Genomic DNA, 11,107 nt, shown 5'->3' on the forward strand with positions numbered 1-11,107 from the left:
AATCATCTTCCTTGCCCATACTCTGATGACTACCTTTCCCTTCTCAAGACATTCTCCAGCCAATTCTGCAAGTCAGTTTTGCCACAGATTCATATGCTTTCAGATATTTACATTTCATGTCAAATTATTTCATGTGATTATCTCATGCTAGTCTGAAACACTAAGCATCAGAGCTTTAAAGATGAAAGGAGAGGGAGGCGGAGCCAAGATGTCAGCTGGTAAGCAGGAACTAGTGTAAGCTCCGTACCGAGCCCCTCCAAAAACCTATAAAAAATGGCTCTGAACCAATTCTAGAATGGCAGAACCCACAAAACAGCAGAGGGAAGCAGGGCTCCAGCCCAGGACAGCCTGGATGGTCTCTGGGTGAGGTCTATCCCACACGGAGCTGGGAGCGGGGAGCTGGGAACGGAGTGGAGCAGAACCCAGTATGAATGGCGTGGACCATTCAGACCACAAGCCGGGCAGAGGGGACCCTAGCGCCCTGAATCAGTGAGCTGCAGCAGTTACCACACTCCTTAACCCACAAACACCAAAGACTGCGGAGGTTAGTGGGAAAAGCTGCAGGAGTAGGAGTTTGCTGTTCGACTTCCAGCCCTGGGGGCAGCGGAGGTGGGGCAGCTACAGCTATTGTTACTTCCAGCTCCAGGACCACCTGGTGGGAGGAATTAAGTGGCAGATCAGAGCAGGAGTGCACAGCCTGCCAAAGATCTAAGCCCAGTCCGGGTTGGGGGTTGGGGAAGGAGCAGTGCTGGTATGGCAGAGCTGGCACCTCCCCCACAAACATGGAACATAGAACTCTCTAGTCTACAAGCAGTCATACCCCACTGAAAAACTCAAAGGTCAAGTTAGTTGCCTGGGAATATGGCCAGGCAGCGAAAACGCACCGAGATTCAGTCTCAGATTTTGGATTCTTTCTTTGGTGACAAAGAAGACCAAAACATACAGCCTAAAGAAGTCAACAAAGTGCAAGAGCCTACACCAAAAGCCTCCAAGAAAAACATGAACTGGTCCCAGGCCATGGAAGAGCTCAAAAAGGATTTGGAAAAGCAAGTTAGAGAAGTAGAGGAAAAATTGGGAAGAGAAATGAGAAGGATGCGAGAAAACCATGAAAAACAAGTCAATGACTTGCTAAAGGAGATCCAAAAAAATACCAAAAAATACACTGAAGAAAACAACACCTTAAAAAACAGACTAACTCAAATGGCAAAAGAGCTCCAAAAAGCCAATGAGGAGAAGAATGCCTTGAAAGGCAGAATTAGCCAAATGGAAAAGGAGGTCTAAAAGACCACTGAAGAAAATACTATTTAAAAATTAGATTGGAGCAAGTGGAAGCTAGTGATTTTATGAGAAATCAAGATATTATAAAACAGAACCAAAGGAATGAAAAAATGGAAGATAGTGTGAAATATCTCATTGGAAAAACCACTGACCTGGAAAATACATCCAGGAGAGATAATTTAAAAATTATTGGACTACCTGAAAGCCAGGATCAAAAAAAGAGCCTAGATATCATCTTTCAAGAAATTATCAAGGAGAACTGCCCTGATATTCTAGATCCACAGGGCAAAATAGAAATTGAAAGAATCCATCGATCGCCTCCTCAAATAGATCCAAAAAAGAAATCTCCCAGGAATATTGTTGCCAAATTCCAGAGCTCCCAGATCAAGGAGAAAATACTGCAAGAAGCCAGAAAGAAACAATTTGAGTATTGTGGAAACCCAATCAGAATAACCCAAGATCTGGCAGCCTCTACATTAAGAAATCGAAGGGCTTGGAATACGATATTTCGGAGGTCAATGGAGCTAGGATTAAAACCTAGAATCACCTACCCAGCAAAACTGAGTATCATGCTCCAAGGCAAAATATGGATTTTCAATAAAATAGAGGACTTTCAAGCTTTCTCAGTGAAAAGACCAGAACTGAATAGAAAATTTGACTTTCAAACACAAGAATCAAGAGAAGCATGAAAAGGTAATCAAGAAAAAGAACAAGAAAAAGAAATTGCAAGGGACTTACTAAAGGTGAACTGTTTTGTTGACATTCTTACATGGAAAGATGATGTGTATGATTCATGAGACCTCAGTATTAGGGTAGCTGAAGGGAATATGCATACATATATGTTTATGTATATATATGGGTGAATGTGTATGTATGTATATATCTATGTGTATATATATATGTATATAGAGAGAGAGAGAAGGAGAGAGGGAGGGAGAGAGGGAGAGAGAGCGCAGACATAGGGTGAGTTGAAGATGAAGGGAAGATATCTAAAAGAAATAAAATCAAATTAAGGGATGAAAGAGGAACATACTAAGAGAGAGAGATAAGGAGAGATAGAATGGGGTGGATTATCTCGCATAAAGGTGGCAAGAGGAAGCAGTTCTGTGGGAGAAGGGGAGAGGGCAGGTGAGGGGGGAATGAGTGAACCTTGCTCTCATCAGATTTGGCCTGAGGAGGGAATACCATACATACCCAATTGGGAATCTTACCCCACAGGAAAGAAGAGGGAAGAAGATAAAAAAATGGGGGGGATGATGGAGGAGAGGGCAGATGGGGGTGGAGGTAGTCAAAAACAAACACTTTGGAAAGGGGACAGACAGGGTCAAGGGAGAAAATTCAATAAAGGGGGATGGGTTGGGAAGGAGCAAAATATAGCTAGTCTTTCACAACATGAGTATTGTGGAAGGGTTATACATAATGATACACATGTGGCCTATGTTGAATTGCTTGACTTCTTAGGGAGGGTGGGTGGGAAGTGAAGAGGAGAGAGAATTTGGAACTCAAAGTTTTAAAAATAGATGTTCAAAAACAAACAAAAATGTTTTTGCATGCAACAAGAAAATAAGATACACAGGCAATGGGGCGTAAAAATTTATCTTGCCCTACAAGAAAGGAAGGGGAAAGGGGATGGGAGGGGAGTGGGGTGACAGAGGGGAGCACTGACTGGGGAACAGGGCAACCAGAATATACGCCATCTTGGAGTGGGGGGAGGGTAGAAAGGAGTAGAAAATTTGTAATCCAAACTCTTGTGAAAATCAATGCTGAAAACTAAATATGTTAAATAAATTAAAAAAATTTTAAAAAAAAGATGAAAGGAGAAAGGGGGAGAGGAGGACATTATACACACACACACACACACACACACACACACACACACATATACACACATAGAGAGTTAGATCCCATTATAGTTAGATATGTTCTTAATGAGGTCCAAAAAGCCAATGAGGAGGAGAATGCCTGCAAAAACAGAATTGGCCAAATGGAAAAGGAGGTCCAAAAGCTCACTGAAGAAAATAATTCCTTAAAAATTAGAATGGAGCAAATGGAAGCTCGTGACTTCATGAGAAATCAAGAAATTATAAAACAGAACCAAAAGAATGAAAAAATAGAAGACAATGTGAAATATCTCATTGGAAAAACCACTGACCTGGAAAATAGATTCAGGAGATATAATTTAAAAATTATTGGACTACCTTAAAACCATGATCAAAAAAGAGCCTAGACATTATCTTTTAAGAAATTATCAAGGAAAATTGCCCTGATATTCTAGAACCAGAGGGTAAAACAAAAATGGAAAGAATCCACTGATTACCTCCTGAAAGAGATCCCAAAAGGAAAACTCCTAGGAATATTGTAGCCAAATTCCAGAGTTCCCAGGTCAAGAAGAAAATATTGTAAGCATCTAGAAACAATTCAAGCATCGTGGAAACACAATCAGGATAACACAAGATCTAGTAGCTTCTACATTAAGGGATTGAATGGCTTGGAATATGATATTCCAGAGGTCAAAGGAGCTAGAATTAAAACCAAGGATCACCTACCCAGCAAAACTGAGTATAATACTTCAGGGGAAAAATGGATTTTCAATGAAATAGATGACTTTCAAGCTTTCTTGGCGAAAAGACCAGAGTTGAATAGAAAATTTGACTTTCAAATACAAGAATCAAGAGAAGAATGAAAAGGTAAACAGGAAAGAGAAATCATAAGGGACTTACTAAAGTTGAACTGTTTACATTCCTACTTGGAAAGATGATATTTGTAACTCATGAGACCTTTCTCAGTATTAGGGTAGTTGAAGGGAATACACACACACACACACACACACACACACACACACACACACACATAGACAGAGGGCACAGGGTTAATTGAATATGAAGTGATGATATCTAAAAAATAAAATTAAGGTGTGAGAGAGGAATATATTGGGAGAAGGAGAAAGGAAGAGATAGAGTGGGGTAAATTATCTCACATAAAAGAGGTAAGGAAAAGCTGCTATAAGGGAAGAGAAGATGGGGGGAGGTGAAAGGGAATGAGTCAACCTTTTTCTCATCAGATTTGGCATAAAAAGGGAATAACATACCCTACAGGAAAATAGGGGGTAGGGGATAAGAGGGGGGGAACCCTAACCCTAAAAATGCACCTATTCATCATGAATATTTTCTTTAATAAAGCATTCAGAAGGTACTGGAACATAGTAAATGCTGAATAGCATGAGAAAAAATAAAACTGACCATATTTTAATTTGTCATGGACTTGTCTTTCACTTCTAAACAAACCACATGCACTCAGATCAACTGCTGGCTAGAAGAAAGATAAAAATAAATGCAAATTAGAAAAAAGGTGAAGATAAGATTGTATAATTACAGCTGTTCCAACCTGACATGTATAAACAAGCTGTTGACTCTTTCCTTTTTCTTTTCTTAAGTCACTGATAAAGCCAGCAATGTTTTTTTTTTTTTTTGCAAAAGAATTCTAATACTCTCTGGTGGATCTTTTCACCGAGACTTTTCATATATCTTGATTTACTGACAGATTTCCCTTTAGTGTGAGTCCATCACTGAATTCTCAATCACAAAATTTGGCTGAAGAATCAGTTACCAAACAATTAAAACCAAAGCATCAATTAATCTTGATACCTGAGGCAAGCAATGCAAATTATGAATTATTTTTTGGCTCTCACAATAAAATTAAATATCTTGTGAGACACAGCAAATTACTTTGTAGAGAGGTTGATGGAAAGGAAATAGATATAGTTTAAAGACTGAAATGAAGTATAAAATTTCTTAATTATTCTAAATGCAGCACTGCCCCACTGCTGAAAAGTAATTACCTCTCATATAAGTAAATACTATGAAGTATCCAATTGTCCAATTACCTTCTGCAGATTGAGTAGTCTGAAAATTGGCTGCCAATGTCAGGATCACTTTCACTATGACAGTTTCAAGAGATTATAAAAAAAGAGTGGATGCCATCTGAATGGTGAATCTGTTTCCAGAATCCAAGGTTATATTCTAGGTGAGAGAATGTAGATTTTAAAAAATCAAGTCTTTAGCTAGCTTGATGTAAACCACTTGGGGCTTTGACTAAAAACAAGGAGGTTAAGATGTCTGGTGGGCAGAAACTCTACATCACGTATATAGTGAAATCCCAGGGGAAAATCTTGGAGTGAGCACCTCCCCAGATGCAGATATTCTGCAACGAGGAAGCCCTCTTCCCTATACAGGAGGAGGGAGGAGGACCAACTCCTGAGGGATCCAGTTACAGTCACTCCATTCCCTCAGGGCCCATTTCCCCATTCCCCCCAACAACATGACTGGATCTGACCCTGGCAGTTTGCCCACATACAATGGAAGCTGGCATCTTCATTATGTGAGATGTTGGGATCAATGACCATGGCAGTGCATGCCAGTTTCTGGGTCCCTATCTCCACTGACCTTGTCCCAGGCACCAATGTTCTCAGCTAATGACTCTTCTCCCTCCATTGGTACAGATCAAAATCCTCCTACAACTTGGGTAGATGGTCTTTGAGAGCTGCTGTGGCCAAAAATTCCATCATTCTGTAGCCAACATGATGAGTCTTTCTCAATTTAGTTAGAACCAACTTCAGAAAACACACAAAAGCCAGCTTCACAGGAGTTGCCAGAGTGTATACTCCACTGATATAGCTTCCACATAATGACTAGCTTTGACTTGATTTGATTCATGCTACTTAATTCAATTCAACAAGCATTTATTCCGTGCCTACTATTGATAAACACTGCACTAGACATGGGTAACTGAGGGAGGATCATTGCAGCAGCTTGCTAATTGTTCCATGTGTTTTGGCCTTCTCTCTCCAAGGAAACTGTAGGCTCCAGAACAAAAAGTGAATTATTTTTGGATCATCTGTACTGCCCCACAAGCACAGATGATAGAGCGTTTAGCCCTTTTAAGTAGGATGATTGACCCTTTCAGAGGGTACCCATTGTCTTCAGGATGTAGTGATAAGTGAAAGAACTTGATGAAACATTTATTCAGTGACAAAACTACTATATAAGCTTAACTTTTTATACTTCAAAAACATACTATTGGCTACTGTTACCCTAGGATATTATCAGGGTATGAAATTAGATTTCAGTGATATGGAAAAATATGATTGGAATAACCCAGAAGGTAAATCGAATTTGCTCTATTACCCTCAGCATAAACTTCACATTTTGCACATCTGATGGTAAGGGAAGGGGACTCAACGGCCTTCCCAACTCTGAAAACACCCACCTAGTAAACACGGCATGGATGGAATTTATCTATCTTATTTTCACATTCCAGTCCCAAGTGTTAATGAAGCTTTCAAAAGGAAGCTCATGCCCATGTCCTTATTCTGCCCTCTCCATATATTGGTAGAAGCTGTTGTCACTGAAAATTATTGCTTGAGTCTTGGCATGATAGAGAGGAGACAGAGCTGACTTATTCTTGGCTCTGCCCCTTAACAATCTTGATCTTCCATTACAGCTGGAAGAAATTTGGAAATCATTTAGTTCAACTCCTTTGTTTTACAGATGAGAAAACTGAGGTCCATGGGGATTAAGTGACTTGCCCAAGGTCACAAGGGCAGTCCTTGAAAATAGGAGATTCTAAATCTGGACAGCTGACACCAAATGCAATGGTTTTCTTCTCATGCTATGTCATTTCTCTGCACCTGGAGCAACCTCAGCATCTTCATTTGTAAAACGGAAATACTAATCTCTGTCCCATCTGCTTCATTGGTAAGTATTTCAAGAATCAAATGGGATAAAGAAAAGTGAAGATGCTTACCAGAATATAAAGGAATACCTCAATATAAGGTGCAATTATAATTTGCTTTCCCTTATTTTACTACTTTAGTGTCCATACTTCTATCATGGCAGTTCCCTCATGCCATCATAGGAGACAGTTTTCTAAAGGATTTGTGGCTGAAAAAGTTATCATCCCTACAATGATGTAAAGGAAAAGATTTCAGAACTCTCATCTGCCCAATGGACTGCCATTTCTTTCTTAATATAAACTCCTTTATTTTTTTTGGTTTTGGGGGGAGGCAATTAGGGTTAAAGGACTTGCTCAAGGTCACACAGGTAATTAGTATCTGAAGTCAGATTTGAATTCGGGTTCTCCTGAGTCCAGAGCCGGTGCTCTATCCAATGTGCCACCTAGCCGCCCCAGGACTGCCATTTCTCCAGAAGACAGGATGACATGTCTTCCCAACCTCTTGGAAGAGGGGGGATGGACCAGAGGTGCTGAATGAGACAAGAACTTTCAGACACAGCCAATCAGTGCATTTGTTTTGCTTGACTATGTTTATTTGTTCCAAGGGAAGGTACCTAGTGGGGAAAATGGAGTTGAGAATTGTATAAGGGAAGTATTTGGTAGGTACTGATAGAGATATAAAAAAAGAAAAGAAAGAAAAGATCAACAAGGAAACTTTTTAATGAATTAAAAATGCACAGAAGAGAATAGGAGGAAGTAGAGAAGGGAATACAGGAAAGCATGGCTCTTTTGTGGTGATTATGGTAAATTTAATAGGCATTTTAAAATTAACTGTACCTAATAAAGTTTACAGTTTCATATATAATCCTCTTTTTCTGTTCCCTGGATAGTGTTTGTTGACGCTTGTTAAGTTTATAATATAAAAAGGAAATTCAGATAGTAATAATTAAAGCCAATATCCTATTGTCAACCTGTTTATGAATTTCTATGAAATGAGCTAGACTGGTTTTTGATCAGCTTGGTCCATCACCAGCCCCATGCTGGTTGGAACTGGTGGAGTTTGCACTCTAAGGCCATATATGGAATATTAGTGAAAATGTATTAATTTCATTATTAATTTTAAATTCATTATTAATCATTTTTAATAATGTGACTTTCAAGAAGCACCGGGATCTTTTAGATGGCATATTTGAGTTACTATGAGTTACTCTCCTAATTTGCAGTCATACTCATAGGTTCTATCCCTATAGAGTAGCTACTACTCCTAGGATTCAAGGAGTATTTTACAGATACTTCTTCCTAAAACTGTAGTTCAGAAGCCCCCACAAGTGGACTTTCCATTAGGAATCAGGCAGTAGATTCAATGAGATCAAAGAGCAGGCCTTTACTTGTTATTGTTATTTGTCCTTTGTTTTTGAAGAGGACCAATAACATCATGATGTGACTGGTGATATCTTGAATTGTGAGCGAATCAGATTTAAGCACGGCAGAGTTTCAAAAAGTTGTCAGCCTCACTCTTCCAGAGTCATCAAAGTCCAGTCACAGGACAAAAGTCAAGACAACTGGCAATGACCCAGGACAGAGTGGACGACCTTGGCATCTTCAACGTCTGACCAAGCTATAAATGCTCCATAGTGCCTGTTTCAGGTGCTTTCATGGCGATTGGAACAAATTGTTCTTATCTGCCCATTCCGCTGGGGAAAGTCTTCACATGCTTGGGATAGACATCCCCCCACCTCACTGATGTATTTGAGACCTTTCAGTTACCCTCCTTTGTGTAAATTTCATGGTAAGAGGGGCAACTATAAAACATCCCTCCCCTAGAAATCTGGGGCACGCACACAGCATAATGAGAAAATTAGGCACAAATTTAAAAGTATAATGTTGGTCAGAGAAACACAGGTAGGGAACCCATGTGGCCAAGGCTACTCACTCCTCAAGTAAAGTCTTCATAAAGCTACCTCTGGGCTCAGCATCTGTTTTGCTTAGCCTGACTCTCTACTGCCAGGGCTAGATTTATCTTGAGACCAATGCCAGTTCTTTTCTTTGCCGCCAGAGGTCAGTCTTTTTGAAGTTGTTTGAATGCTGGCCTCAAGTGAATCGTTTTGTATCCTTCCGGAGCATTTGTATGTCTCTTTTTTCTCAACCGTGCCTCAAATTGAAATGACTGAATCTTGATATGATTCTTTAATTCCTGTGTGGGATATCTCTTCTTGGGTACGTAGTTCCACCAACTCTAACCCAAGCCTCTCACGGAGCTCCTTCTTCCTCCACTGCTGGATTCCAACCTGGACTGCTGAACTTACTTTTAATGGTCACCTGAGGTAATAACCAATCATTGTCCATCTTAAGGTTTTGCCTCTCCCTGACTCAATCATAGACTGTTCACACTTCATAAATGAGACTAAACGGTATTAATATGTTATTAATATATTAACACCTCTTCATTTGTGATTAATTTTATGACTACATCAATTGTTCTAGAGATGGTAGGGGAACTAATCCTTCTTGGTTTTTATGTGATTTTAAAAGGTAAGGAATATTTTATCTTCTGAGAATGTTCAATTACCTTCAGCTGACTCCTTGTTATATGTGAATCAGTTGGATGACCTTAAATATCTTTCTCCAAATATCTATGTCATTTGTTCTCAACCTTTTTAAGTACAGGGACCCCTTTTATATATCAAAAATATCTGTAAACTGTCATATGAGAGTAGTTAAGCATAAGATCCACTAATCAATAAAATAATAACAAAAACGAATGTAAATTGAGAATTAGAATTTATATATTAGATCTATTTTTGTTGGAACTAAATGAAGATCGAAATGATGTTTGGTCTTGTCAACAGGCAATCCCAACTTCATGTAACTTATGTGAAAACTAGGTTTATTACAAGAAAAATAAATATGCACATAGAGCCCAAAGCTAGAGCAAAGAGTTCGTAGTCCTTACAAAAGTTTGCATATTTATGACAGCAGGACAAAGGAAGGAGGAGATACCAGACTCTTCACCTAAAAGGGAGTGGCATAGGAGGGGAAAGGTGCAGTAAAGGTGGGAAAAGGACAAAACCCGATCCTAAAAAATTACCCTATTCTTAGGGTAGAGGCATTTTGCTAGACTTTTCTTAGATATGTATAATGGCTATGACTAAAGAGCTAGCAGCTTGTTCAACTCAACAGTAAGAGGTTGTAGCTGTACCCTAGCAAGCTGAGGTTGAGATAGCTTGGGTGGCCCTGAAGAAATGAATAGAGCAATGCCCGACAGAAAGATGCTGACAACAGAAAGATCAGCTAAATAAATACTAGCTATTATTATTAAGGCAAAGATTGTTTAACAATAATCATTGCTAGCATTTATATAGCACTTTTTGATTCTCACAATGAACTTGTGATATAGGTATTATCCCTACTTTGCAGATGAGGAAACTGAGGCTGGGAGAAGTTAAGTGACTTGCTTAGGGACCCAGTGAGAGCTGTCAGGATTTGCACTCAGGTCTTCCTGACTCCAGGTATTGCCATCTGTGTATACACTGTGTCATCTGGCTTCTTGCATGGGATGGGGAGAAGGGGTGAAGACAACATAGTGGGCAAATCTTTTAAACTTTCTCAGTCTTCATCTGTGAAATGAGGGGGTTGGTGTAGATGGCTTTGATGAGGTTTTGGGGTGCTGGGACCCTGAGAATGCCAAGGCAGATGTGCCTGGAAGGAATTCATACACTCAAGCCTTCTCTTAGTCAAGTGGCAAAAAGTTTATTGTAATGCTTTAGCAAAAAGCAGGCAAGGGTCCTTATGGGAATCCTTTGAGAGACTAAGGATAGTGCTAGGATTTATATGGAAAAGGGGCATGGGAAAGGAATGTCAGGGATACTAATTAAGTAATCTAAGGGTCCAGATGTCTTTGGGAGCTATGGATGGGAAAGTGTAGGGAGTATACCAAACATTGAGGGAGTTGTCAGAAGCATGGACCTTGGGGATCTGGGGGGAGGCCAGCCAGAAACAAAAATCCTTGGGCCAGGCACCCCTCTGTCTGTTCTCATAAGAGAATGTGTTCTGCAACATGAGAAAAATTTCTCACAAGACAGGAGCCTACTGAGAAACT

This window comes from Trichosurus vulpecula, chromosome 5 (genome assembly GCF_011100635.1).
Source record: "Trichosurus vulpecula isolate mTriVul1 chromosome 5, mTriVul1.pri, whole genome shotgun sequence".
In the NCBI taxonomy this organism is placed as follows: domain Eukaryota; kingdom Metazoa; phylum Chordata; class Mammalia; order Diprotodontia; family Phalangeridae; genus Trichosurus; species Trichosurus vulpecula.